Source organism: Meles meles, chromosome 13 (assembly GCF_922984935.1).
Source record: "Meles meles chromosome 13, mMelMel3.1 paternal haplotype, whole genome shotgun sequence".
NCBI classification, from domain to species: domain Eukaryota; kingdom Metazoa; phylum Chordata; class Mammalia; order Carnivora; family Mustelidae; genus Meles; species Meles meles.
In genome coordinates this window covers 50,729,275-50,742,349 of record NC_060078.1, presented here as the reverse complement: position 1 = coordinate 50,742,349, position 13,075 = coordinate 50,729,275, and the positions used below count along the sequence as shown (strand labels likewise).

At 38.2% G+C, this 13,075-nt stretch overlaps 1 long non-coding RNA gene across 1 annotated transcript in view; it reads left to right on the top strand.

The window, feature by feature from the left end:
* LOC123955472 overlaps positions 1-13,075 on the top strand; it is a 54,308-nt gene that overhangs the window by 4,916 nt on the left and 36,317 nt on the right. The window contains exon 2 of the long non-coding RNA XR_006821285.1: positions 1,165-1,297. This is a non-coding gene — a long non-coding RNA (uncharacterized LOC123955472). The remainder of the gene's footprint in view (positions 1-1,164; positions 1,298-13,075) is intronic.

The window sequence follows — 13,075 nt, the reverse complement described above, 5'->3', positions numbered from 1 at the left end:
GGGAAGTTAACTTGCTTCACTATTCAGCAACTTACCTTCAAAAGATTTGGCTGAAAAATGAAACAAAAACAAAACAGAAGTGAAAGGGAATAAGAAAATAGAACAGGGAAAATAGGAACAAAAAAGCAAATGTGGTTAAAAGGTAATAACTGGTGGATCTAGGTGGATCATTGTCTCTACATGAAACAGTGTACATTGTACCACACTTCTAATTTTTAATTAGAAGTTTTTTAATTAGAAGTTGTTTAATTAACAACTTTTGAGATTTTCTAAAGTAAAAAGGAAAAAAAATTTTAATTCTTTACCATGACTTATCAGGCCTTGTAGTATCACCCACTGGCCAACCTCACTTCCCTCTTCCCTTTATGCAATGACGATGTCTGCTCTGGGTACTTGACCAGGTTCTCTCTCGCATATATGAACCTTTGCATTGGTTGTTCCCTCCTCCCCATTCATCATGTGGCTCACTGCTCTTTCCCCTTTAGATCTCTCTATAATAGTAACTTCTTTTTTTTTTAAGATTTTATTTGACAGAGAGAGAAAGATCACAAGTAGGCAGAGCAGCAGGCAGAGAGTGGGGGGAAAACGGGCTCCCCACTGAGCAGAGAGCCCGATGTAGGGCTCAATCCCAGGACCCTGGGATCATGACCTGAGCCAAAGGCAGAGAGACTCAATCCACTGAGCCACCCAGGTGCCCCTATAATCCCTATAATAGTAACTTCTAAGAGAAGACTTCCTGTCTACCTTATCCCAATGGGCCTTTTTTTTTTTAATTTGTGAGCTAAATTCTATTTTCATAATTATATACCACCATCAGTTATTATATTCATCTGATTTTTGTTGTATTTGTTGTTCCCCTACCTCCTCAAATATAAGTTCTTTGAGTACAAGAACTGTGTTTCTCCTGGTCACTGTGACTATATAAATCCATGGTGATCAAATAAATATTTGTTGAACAATGAATGAAGGAAGATGAGGCTGGGGTGAAGACTGTGGGGAGGGATGGCCTGAACCAAGTTTGCAGGGACAGGCCAAGACTGGATCCTACAAGACTCAGTCAACTAAGCACTAATTTACGTCCTTAATGTAAGGACAATGAGAAACCAGTGGACTGTTTTAAGCATGAGCACAATACACTCTAATTTTCCTCTGTGTTTTGAAAAGGTTAATCTCCTGGAGCAGAGAATGAAGGCAGCCAAAGAGGAGTTACTGAACCAGTTAGGAGACTACAGCAGCCATCCCAGCAAAAGATGGTAACGTGGATTCTCAGATACAGAAAAGTGGACAGATTTCAGAGGTACTTTTTCCCTATTTTTTCCATTTCAGCACCAGCCACTGGGTTTTCCCTTAGAAACAGAGCCAACTTGACAGAGATGGATGCTTCAAATATCGTCCCCATTCCAAATAATTCCATCTGTCCCCTTGAAGTGAGCATTAGCATAAGATGAAGAAATTGTTAAATTACATTAAGCTGATTTCCTTCTCTCCTCACGGCCTCTACTGGTACTCTACCAGTCAGAGCTAACTTGCCATATGCCAGAGATAAAGCACTTCATACTCACTTAATCTTAATGGTAAACCCTGTGAGGTGTTTTGTTGTTATTATCCCCCTTGAACAGAAAAGAAAACTGAGGGGGCCCCTGGGTGGCTCAGTGGGTTAAAGCCTCTGTCTTCAGCTTGGGTCATGATCCCAGGATCCTGGGATCGAGCCCCGCATCGGGCTCTCTGCTCAGTGGGGAGTTTGCTTCTCCCTCTCTCTCTGCCTGCCTTTCTGCCCACTTGTGATCTCCGTCAAATAAATAAATAAAATATTTTAGAAAAGAAAACTGAGGCATAGAGCTAGTAAAGAGTGGTAAAGTTACCACAGAGATTAACATGGAAGTGTTAAGAAGTTTCATTCAGGTAATATTTGTAAAGTACTCATGAAAGTGCCTGACGCATGTTTCATAGTCATCTCTTAAATGTGTGTGCATAGTAAACAATGGAATTGGAATCTGGGTAATCTGGCTCCATAGGCTGTACAGTTAACCACTGCATTCTACGGCGTCTCAAAGGTTAAACCAACACCCCTGTAATTCTATTAAAAGAAGACCGAGTGCCTACCTTCTGTGCAAAGCCACCTCCAAAAGTGGGACTGACATAGTTTTTCAGCCCTGAAACTGAGTATATATTGATTACAAAGGTTTAAATGGCAGATTCAACAAAAATTTGTCAAGCACCCAATATGCATCAAATGTTTCTACCCTTAAGAAGCCTTCAGTCTAAAGCAAGCCCTTCTCAGAGTGAGATTTCAAGAAAGAATTAATCTCTAATTTCTGAAGGTACCCAATATGTTTAATGCATTCATTTCTCTCCTGTACACCTAGAGTGGTACTACTTCTGTACCATCTGAGAATATTGAGAAAATAATCAACACAAATAATTTTGTATGCCTTGTGGTTTATATGGGGAGCCCCAAGTACAATTTCAAAACAATTTGGCTAATGTTATGGTAGAAGTGTACAAGGAATAATAGGGGCAAAGTGAGTATAGCTTAAGAGTAAGAGCTCTGAAGTCAGACAGACTTGAATTTGAATATAAGCTCATTATAGGGAGTGACCTCAGGAAGAATATTTTAGTTTTTCAAGTCTCATGAAGTTGTAAAGATTAAAATAGCACATGTGAGTCATTTAATACAGTCCTGACACATAGTGGATTTTATGATTATTTTTATTAGATCTACTTCTTAAGTCACTAGAATGTGAGCTCATGAGTCTGTGTCTTGGGCCACAAGAGCCCTACACCTGAAACAGTGCCTTGCATGAAACAGCCGCTCAGTAAACATTTTTCAATTTCATAAATGTCATGAACCAGGAAAGATTTCTTAAAGTGCCATGTGGGCTAAAATGAATAAGTGGCAGGGAACTGCCAAGGGAGGCAGTTTCAGGCAATGAAAACAAGACAAGAGCATGCCAGTTTTTCCAAAACCATGTACTACTGTGAGTACGTAGTTCACTGTGACTGTGAATATTGCTAACATGGACGATGACAGGAAATGAAAAAAGTAGGCTGGGCCTAGACCCTAAAGGGCCTAGTATGACATGCTAAAGAGAGTGGGAATTACATTCTATAAGCCAAAGGAGGCTGCAGAGACGTGGAGGAAGAGAAGCAATGGGGAGAACTGGGTCTATAACATGTCAATCTTACAATATAGGAGCCAAGAGACAAAGGATCAGGATGTCAAAGTTTATTTTGTAGAGGTGCAGAGATACCCAGTAGAGGAAGAAAATATAACCATAAGGCTCTTTAGCTAAATGCTTGTCATTATAGGAAGTAAATAGGTGATATCTATAATTGATATGAGAAGAAATAAGCCTAGGAGCATGCTATTCAAAGATATGCCAAAAGAACTAAAATTGTAAGAGTGGTTTCCTCTTCCTGGAAGCAGGACTAGAGGTGTGGAATAGGAGAGGGTATTTAAGCTCTTCTTACATTTGTAGTAAACATTTTTTAAAGTAATTCATCAAAGGAAAGAAGGAAAGATACCATTCTTTTATTAAACACTCATTGTATGTTAAGCCGTAAAGATCCCTTCACCTCCTTACTGAATGAGGCTCCCCGCTCCTTTGAGCCTGCAAAGACTGTACCATTGACTACCTTTCTAGAGCCTTTCTAGAACACACTACACTAGTACTTGTACACTAGTACTTGTCTGAGAGCTCCTGTGCTTTCCATTCCATCTCTGCTTTCCAAGTGTCTTGGTGTTATTAACTCCTTATTATTCAGTGTTCATTTCAAACACCTACCCCAATGGGGCTATCTTGCCCACACTACCTGAACTTGTTCCCTTCACCCCCCAACCAGTTACTTTCTATCACATTGGCCTATTTTACCTTCTTCATAGCACTTATAACAACTGAAATTACCTGATTTGTTTATGCTATATCTTCCCCACCACAATGTAAGCTTATAAGACTAGGATCTCATCCATCTTGTTCACCACTATATCCCTAGTATTCATAACAGTGCCTGGTAAATAGTAGATGCTCAATAAATATTTGTTCAGTGAATGAAGTCTTGCAGGTGTGCTATGGACTTCTAACATCCAAGGATAATGTCCTTGAAGACTATGATGGTGTAGCCTTTTTTTTTATTTTATTTATTTATTTATTTTTTTTTTTTTTGGTGTTCCTAGTACCTAGGCATAGGTCCTGGTTCAGAATAGGAGCTATTATAAGTTTTCATTAGGTATTCAATAAAAGTTTATTATTTGAATGTATAAATGAATTAATGCTGTATACTTTCTTATATGCTATTTCATTATCCTTAACACCTTAGTATTTCCTAATAAAAATACATACACATTTAACCTGGAATGGGTTTCCCACTGTCTAGACCCTTCCAAGTGCCAAAGCTTGGGCTTCTGATTCTAATCCATCTTCAGTTTTCTCTGGTGGTGAAGGAACTCAGACTGTTCTGAAAATTGTGTCCCGTTGACAAGGGTGAAATCCATAGAGAGCAGGTCAAGTGGGAGCCTAGCAAAGTCTTAGGGCACAGGTGGACATCCCTCACCTGGTTGGTGCAAGAAGCCAAGTGTGGGTGCTATCAGGTCCTCCTGGTGATGACAACAGCATGTATGGCTTCTCTACACAGAGTGGCATGCTCATTCAAATGTTGGGGGTGGTCTGTAGTCACTGGCCAGCAACCATTGCTTCTCATGGGCTCTCTCTCTGTATGCCCTTTTTTGGAAGTCAGTCAATTGGATATTAACTGTTTCTTTCTCTTTGTATCCCTAATCTAACAATCTCAGTTCTCCACAAATCTACACAGAAAGATCTAACTCCATGGAAGTGTTGGGCAAGAAAGAAAAGCTCAACACTAACATTTCAAGACCTTTTGTCACTGCTCACAACATAGCAAATAAGAAAAACAACAACATTCCATTGCCAAAATGGAACTACTTAATATCAAAATGGTCCTATTTATGGATCATATCTTGCATTGCTTTCAAAATACATAGGGCAGTGCTAGTGGACCTCACATACATATTCAACAACAATTATAGACTTTCTGCTGCATTTATCTATTCCAAAGAGTTCTATTTCTGATGACCTATTTTAAGATTCTAGCTTCCTCAAAAAGAGGAAGTAGGATTGTGCCAACATGATCTTTTTATTGTAGAAAATATTGTGCTTTTTGGATTTCAATTACTAGGGAATATAATGATGTCATGAAGAGCATGACCATTTTTCGTTAAAGAAAGCCATTGAATTACTGTGATTAATTGATAAATAGTAAGATTAGTTTCAATAAATCCCTCAAAAAATGCAATCTTTGCTGTATGCCAATAGGGCCTTTGTCATTAGGAGGAAGGGAGGGAAGAAGGGAAGAGGGGAAATGAGGAAGAAGAAAAAAAAATGCATATTTACATACTTCTCATTTTCAGTTATCTAAAAGAATATATTTGAGTCTTTGGTCACAGAGGTGTAGAATATTAGGGACATATAATGGACCTGACAGTCTGGTTCAACTTTTTTATTTTATAGGGGGGGAATAAAACAAGTTCTGAAAAATTAAGTGACATGCCCAAGCATAACCAATTTCTTAAAAAACAGATACACAAGAAAAAAATACCAAGGCCTGAATAATTAGTATAGTATGATCTCATATTAGCAATTTTGAGAATGACACACATTTTTAAAAACTGCATGAACAAGCTCCTCCCTAACAGCCAGAAAACTAGCATTGGTTTTATTTCCCAAATTCCTTTCATCCCAACTCTCCCAGAATTTTACCCTAATATAAATTTTTTACCCTAATGAAGTATTTTTGTCAAATAGGCTTTTATTAATCGCCTTATCATGCCTCTCAAACAAAAACCTTTATATAGATTTTATTTTTTATTCCAAGTTAAAAGCACAGTTCTGTAGTTATCATGACAATTATTATTTTACTAGAAGTTAAAACAATATAAATATATTAAAGATTTTTTATAATTACTAACATTTAAGTAGAAATTTTCAGAAACATACCATTTATTGAGATTAATGGGGATTTATATTTCCATTAGTTCATGTGCTTATGGAAGAATATTATAACTAAAATGGGACAGATTATCATTTCTATTGCTGTTTTTCATTTTTATATATGTAAGCATATAGTTGCCTAATAGGGGTCCCTGGATGGCTCAGTCGGTTAGGCTGAGCCAAAGACCATGACCAGAGCCAAAGGCAGACACATATTGGAATCAAGCCCCACATCAAGACCCACCTCAGGCTCCCTGCTCAGTGGGGAGCTTCTCCCTCTCCTTCTGCTGCTCCCCCTGCTTGTGTTTCCCTCATTCTCCCACTCTCTGTCAAATAAATAAAATCTAAAAATAAATAAGTAAAGTTGGCTTATACAGAAAATAATGTAGGAATAGCAAGACTTTATGACAACATCACCCAATTCTTTAAGCAGCTTTCAAATTTGATGCCAAAAACAAGAGTGACTTATTATCTGAAATTATTTTTAAATACTTATCACCCAACAGTTCAATTAGGTCTTCTTTAATTTTCTTGAAAGCTATAAATTAGAAAGAGTTTTATTACACAGACATTAGAGTCTCAAACTCTTAAACTACACCAAAAAGGATTTATTAAAAATCAACAAGCAGGGCACCTGGGTGGCTCAGTGGGTTAAGCCTCTGCCTTCAGCTCAGGTCATGATCTCACAGTCCTGGGATCAAGTCCCACATCATGCTCTCCCCTTAGCAGAGAGCCTGCTCCCCCCCCCCCCCACCGCCTCTCTGCCTACTTGTGATTTCTCTCTCTGTGTGTCAAATAAATAAATAAAATCTTTTTTTAAAAAATCAACAAGTAACTATCAATTATACCTTTTACTCTTTTACACAGTGGCACTTCATTTAAACCAATATTCTCAGTAAAAATTGGAAGTACTGGTTTCAGTATCTGTGCAAATGCAATATTTTCTATAAAATTTCTTTCATTATGTATTTGAAATGTATTTCTGTCAAAATCTTACAGGTTTCATTTATTGAATATATGGAAAAATGTCATATAACCTAATTGAAAAAGCCAGTCCTCACTGTCAGACTAATCAGTTTGTTAACACACAGTGTAAGACTTATTTTCAGTTAGAAAAAGTCTCATTTTATTCTTCAGTTTAAATAAATGTGTTAATGTCTGTTTTAAGGAATAATATCAAAAACACTGAGTTTTAGAATCTGTGTTGTACAATATATTTCCAAAAGCAGTCAAGATTAAAATGATACAGGAGCACCTGCGTGGCTCAGTTGGTTAAGTGGCTGACTCAATTTCAGCTCAGGTCATTATCACAGGGTTGTGAGATTGAACCCCAAGTCCAACTCTGTGCTCAGCGGGGAGTCTGCTTGAGGATTCTTTCTTTCCCTCTGCCCCTCCCCCCACTCGTGCTCATTCTCTCTTTCTCTGTCTCTCTAAAATAAATAAATAAATCTTTTTTAAAAAGATTAAAATGATACAGATATAATATTAATTATTTTACATTAGTTAATTAAAACAAAGTAATACATTTTTTATTGCTTAACTAGCGGTAATGCAAAGTGGTATTCAGCTAAAACTAGAAGTTACTGATGTAGCAAGACCTATGAGAGTAGGTATTATATTCTTTAAGAAATGTACATATGCATAATTTGAATTCTGATGTTAAATTTCTTAACATAATAGAAAACATGCTTAAAAATTGGAGATAAAGTCATTAATTGCATTAGAGATCACAACCAAACTTTTCTTCTGTGTTTAATGAAGGATAAAGGTATATACTAATTAGACTATTTAAAGCCAGCTGCTGTAAAAAACAACTCCACACTGTTTTGTTTCTCATTCATTTCTGATATACTACCATTGTGAATACTACTCTGGGCAACTGCCTTCAAAATACTGCCCTGAATCCTTTCAGTTGGTGATCTGCTGTATTGACCTCCATGGACTTAGCAGAGGGGAAACAGAACTTGAATAAGGGTGCCAGAAGTATTTCTTACTAGGTCTGGAAGTAATGTATGTTACTGCTGCTCATATTCCGTTGGAAGGAACCCAATCTGACTGCAGGGAAGAGTGGGAAATGTGGTTTTCCTACATAATCAGGAAGAGGAAACCCAGTTGATGAGCATATGGCCAATCTCTCTCACAAAGCTGTTAACTAATTTGTCCAGCAGCTAGCGAATTCATGTGTTGTTATTGGGAGATAGTAAAATTAAATAATTCAGAAGATGAAATAAAATGGGAATTGACTATAATCAGAATAAATATCCCATGATCTGCTTTGATAAAATAGGTTTAATTACTTTATTGGATGGTGTATAACTAATCTGTGAGAAATCTTATAAAAATTTGTTCTTTGAGTATTAACCAATGTCTCTTATAAAAGTTGGTATTTCTTTTTTTTTTTTCTTTTCAGCATAACAGAATCCATTGTTTTTGCACCACACCCAGTGCTCCATGCAGTACGTGCCCTCCCTATTACCCACCACCTGGTTCCTCAACCTCCCACCCCCCCCCCACCCCCCTGCCGCCCCTTCATAACCCTCTGGTTGTTTTTCAGAGTCCATAGTCTCTCATGGTTCATCTCCCCTTCCAGTTTCCCTCAACTCCCTCTCCTCTCCATCTCCCCATGTCCTCCATGTTATTTGTTATGCTCCACAAATAAGTGAGACCATATGATACTTGACTCTCTCTGCTTGACTTATTTCGCTCAGCATAATTTCTTCCAGTCCCGTCCATGTTGCTACAAAAGTTGGGTATTCGTCCTTTCTGATGGAGGCATAATACTCCATTGTGTATATGGACCACATCTTCCTTATCCATTCATCCGTTGAAGGGCATCTTGGTTCTTTCCACAGCTTGGCGACCGTAGCCATTGCTGCAATAAACATTGGGGTACCAATGGCCCTTCTTTTCACTACATCTGTATCTTTGGGGTAAATACCCATTAGTGCAATTGCAGGGTCATAGAGAAGCTCTATTTTTAATTTCTTCAGGAATCTCCACACTGTTTTCCAAAGTGGCTGCACCAACTTGCATTCCCACCAACAGTGTAAGAGGGTTCCCCTTTCTCCACATCCTCTCCAACACACGTTCTTTCCTGCCTTGCTAATTTTGGCCATTCTAACTGATGTAAGGTGGTATCTCAATGTGGTTTTAATTTGAATCTCCTGATGGCTAGTGATGATGAACATTTTTTCATGTCTCTGATAGCCGTTTTACGTCTTCATTGGAGAAGTGTCTGTTCATATCTTCTGCCCATTTTTTGATATGATTATCTGTTTTGTGTGTGTTGAGTTTGAGAAGTTCTTTATAGATCCTGAATATCAACCTTTTGTCTGTACTGTCATTTGCAAATATCTTCTCCCATTCCGTGGGTTGCCTCTTTGTTTTGTTGACTGTTTCCTTTGCTGTGCAGAAGCTTTTGATCTTGATGAAGTCCCAAAAGTTCATTTTTGCTTTTGTTTCCTTGGCCTTTGGAGACATATCTTGAAAGAAGTTGCTGTGGCTGATATCAAAGAGGTTATTGCCTATGTTCTCCTCTAGGATTCTGATGGATTCCTGTCTCACATTGAAGTCTTTTATCCATTTCGAGTTTATCTTTGTGTGCGGTGTAAGAGAATGGTCAAGTTTCATTCTTCTACATATAGCTGTCCAGTTTTCCCAGCACCATTTATTGAAGAGACTCTCTTTTTTCCACTGTATATTTTTTCCTCCTTTGTCGAAGATTATTTGACCATAGAGTTGAGGGTCTATATCTGAGCTCTCTCCTCTGTTCCATTGGTCTGTGTGTCTGTTTTTATGCCAGTACAATGCTGTCTTGGTGATCACAGCTTTGTAGTAAAGCTTGAAATCAGGTAACATGATGCCGCCAGTTTTATTTTTGTTTTTCAACATTTCCTTAGCAATTCGGGGTCTCTTCTGATTCCATACAAATTTTAGGATTATTTGCTCCAGCTCTTTGAAAAATACCAGTGGAATTTTGATCGGAATGGCATTAAAAGTATAGATTGCTCTAGGCAGTATAGACATTTTAACAATGTTTGTTCTTCCAATCCAAGAGCATGGAATGGTCTTCCATCTTTTTGTGTCTTCTTCAATTTCTTTCATGAGTGTTCTGTAGTTCTTCGAGTACAGATCCTTTACCTCTTTGGTTAGGTTTATTCCCAGGTATCTTATGTTTCTTGGTGCTATAGTAAATGGAATCGATTCTCTAATTTCCCTTTCTGTATTTTCATTGTTAGTGTATAAGAAAGCCACTGATTTCTGTACATTGACTTTGTATCCTGCTACATTACTGAATTGCTATTTTGCTATATAATTGCTATATTGCTATTGCTATGAGTTCTAGTAGTTTGGGGGTGGAGTCTTTGGGGTTTTCCATATAAAGAATCATGTCATCTGCGAAGAGAGAGAGTTTGACTTTTTCATTGCCAATTTGGATACCTTTTATTTCTCTTTGTTGTCTGATTGCCGTTGCTAGGACTTCTAATACTATGTTGAACAAGAGTGGTGAGAGTGGGCATCCTTGTCGTGTTCCTGATCTCAACGGGAAGGCTGCAAGCTTTTTCCCATTGAGGATGATATTTTCTGTGGGTCTTTCATAGATAGATTTTATGAAGTTCAGGAATGTTCCCTCTATCCCTATACTTTGAAGCGATTTAATCAGGAACGGATGCTGGATTTTGTCAAATGCTTTTTCTGCATCAATTGAGAGGACCATGTGGTTCTTCTCTCTTCTCTTATTGATTTGTTGTATCACATTGATTGATTTGCGAATGTTGAACCATCCTTGCAACCCAGGGATGAATCCCACCTGGTCATGGTGGATAATCTTTTTAATGTGCTGCTGGATCCTGTTTGCTAGGATCTTGTTGAGAATCTTAGCATCCGTATTCATCAGTGATATTGGTCTGAAATTCTCTTTTTTGGTGTGGTCTTTGCCTGGTTTGGGGATCAGGGTAATGCTGGCTTCATGAAAAGAGTCTGGAAGTTTTCCTTCTGCTTCAATTTTTTGAAACAGCTTCAGGAGAATAGGCATTATTTCCTCTTTGAAAGTTTGGTAGAATTTCCCAGGGAATCCGTCATGTCCTGGGCTCTTGTTTTTTGGGAGGTTTTTGATCACTGCTTCAATATCGTTACTAGATATCGGTCTATTCATGTTGTCAATTTCTTCCTGGTTCAGTTTTGGGAGTTTATAGTTTTTCAGGAATGCATCCATTTCATCTAGGTTGCTTAGCTTATTGGCATATAACTGTTGGTAATAATTTCTGATGATTGTTTCTACTTCCTTGGTGTTAGTTGTGATCTCTCCCTTTTCATTCATAATTTTATTAATTTGAGCTTTCTCTCTTTTCTTTTGGATTAGTGTGGCTAATGGTTTATCGATCTTATTGATTCTTTCAAAAAACCAGCTTCTAGTTTCATTGATACGTTCTACTGTATCTCTAGTTTCTACCTCATTGATCTCTGCTCTAATCTTGATTATTTCCCTTCTTATGTGTGGAGTTGGTTTAATTTGTTGTTGATTCTCCAGTTCTTTAAGGTGTAGAGACATTGTATTCTGGATTTTTCAATTTTTTTGAGGGAGGTTTGGATGGCTATGTATTTCCCCCTTAGGACTGCCTTTGCTGTATCCCATAGGTTTTTGGACCGAAGTGTCTTCATTCTCATAGGTTTCCATGAATTGTTTAAGTTCTTCTTTGATCTTCTGGTTGATCCAAGCATTCTTAAGCAAGGTGGTCTTTAGCTTCCAGGTGTTTGAGTTCCTTCCAAACTTTTCTTTGTGATTGAGCTCCAGCTTCAAAGCATTGTGATCTGAGAATATGCAGGGAATAATCTCAGTCTTTTGGTATCAGTTGAGTCCTAATTTGTGACCCAGTATGTGGTCTATTCTGGAGAAGGTTCCATGTGCGCTTGAGAAGAATGAGTACTCTGTTGCTTTAGGGTGGAATGTCCTGTATATATCTGTGAGGCCCATCTGGTCCAATGTGTCATTCAATTCTCTTGTTTCTTTATGGATTTTCTACTTGGATGATCTGTCTATTACTGAGAGAGGCATGTTAAGATCTCCTACTATTAATGTATTCATATCAATATGACTCTTTATCTTGATTAATAGTTTTCTTATGTAATTGGCTGCTCCCATATTGGGGGCATAGATATTTACAATTGTTAGATCATCTTGGTGGATAGTCCCTTTAAGAATGATGTAGTGTCCTTCTGTATCTCTGACTACAGTCTTTAGTTTAAAATCTGATTTATTTGATATGAGAATCGCTACCCCCGGCCTTCTTTTGAGGCCCATCGGCATGAAAGATGCTTCTCTATCCCTTCACTTTCAGTCTGGGTGTATCCCTAGGTTCAAAATGGGTCTCTTGTAGACAACATATGGATGGGTCCTGTCGTTTTATCCAATCTGCAACCCTGTGTCATTTTATGGGCACATTTAGGCCATTCACATTGAGAGTGATAATTGATAGATACCTTTTTATTGATATCGTGTTACCTTTGAAGTCTTTCTTTCTGTAGATTGTCTCTATATTTCTGTTCAATGATAGTCTTAGGATTTTCCCTCTTTTATAGAACCCCCCTTAATATTTCCTGCAGTGTCGGGTTGGTGTTTGCATACTCTTTTAAGCCTTGCCGGTCTTGGAAACTCTTGATCTCTCCATCTATTTTGAATGTCAGTCTTGCTGGATAAAGCATTCTTGGCTGCATGTTCTTCTCATTTAGTGCCCTGAATATATCTTGCTGGCCCTTTCTGGCTTGCCAGGTTTCAGTGGACAGGTCTGACGTTATTCTTTTTTTTTTTTTTTTTTAAGATTTTATTTATTTATTTGTCAGAGAGAGAGACAGAGAGAGAAAGATCACAAGTAGGCAGAGAGGTAGGCAGAGGCAGAGGGAGAAGCAGGCTCCCTGCCAAGCAAGGAGCCCGATATGGGACTCGATCCCAGATGCTAGGGTCATGACCTGAGCCGAAGGCAGCGGCTTAACCCACTGAGCCACCCAGGCGCCCCTCTGACGTTATTCTGTTGGGCTTTCCTCTGTAAGGAGCCTCTTTGTCCTAGCGGCTT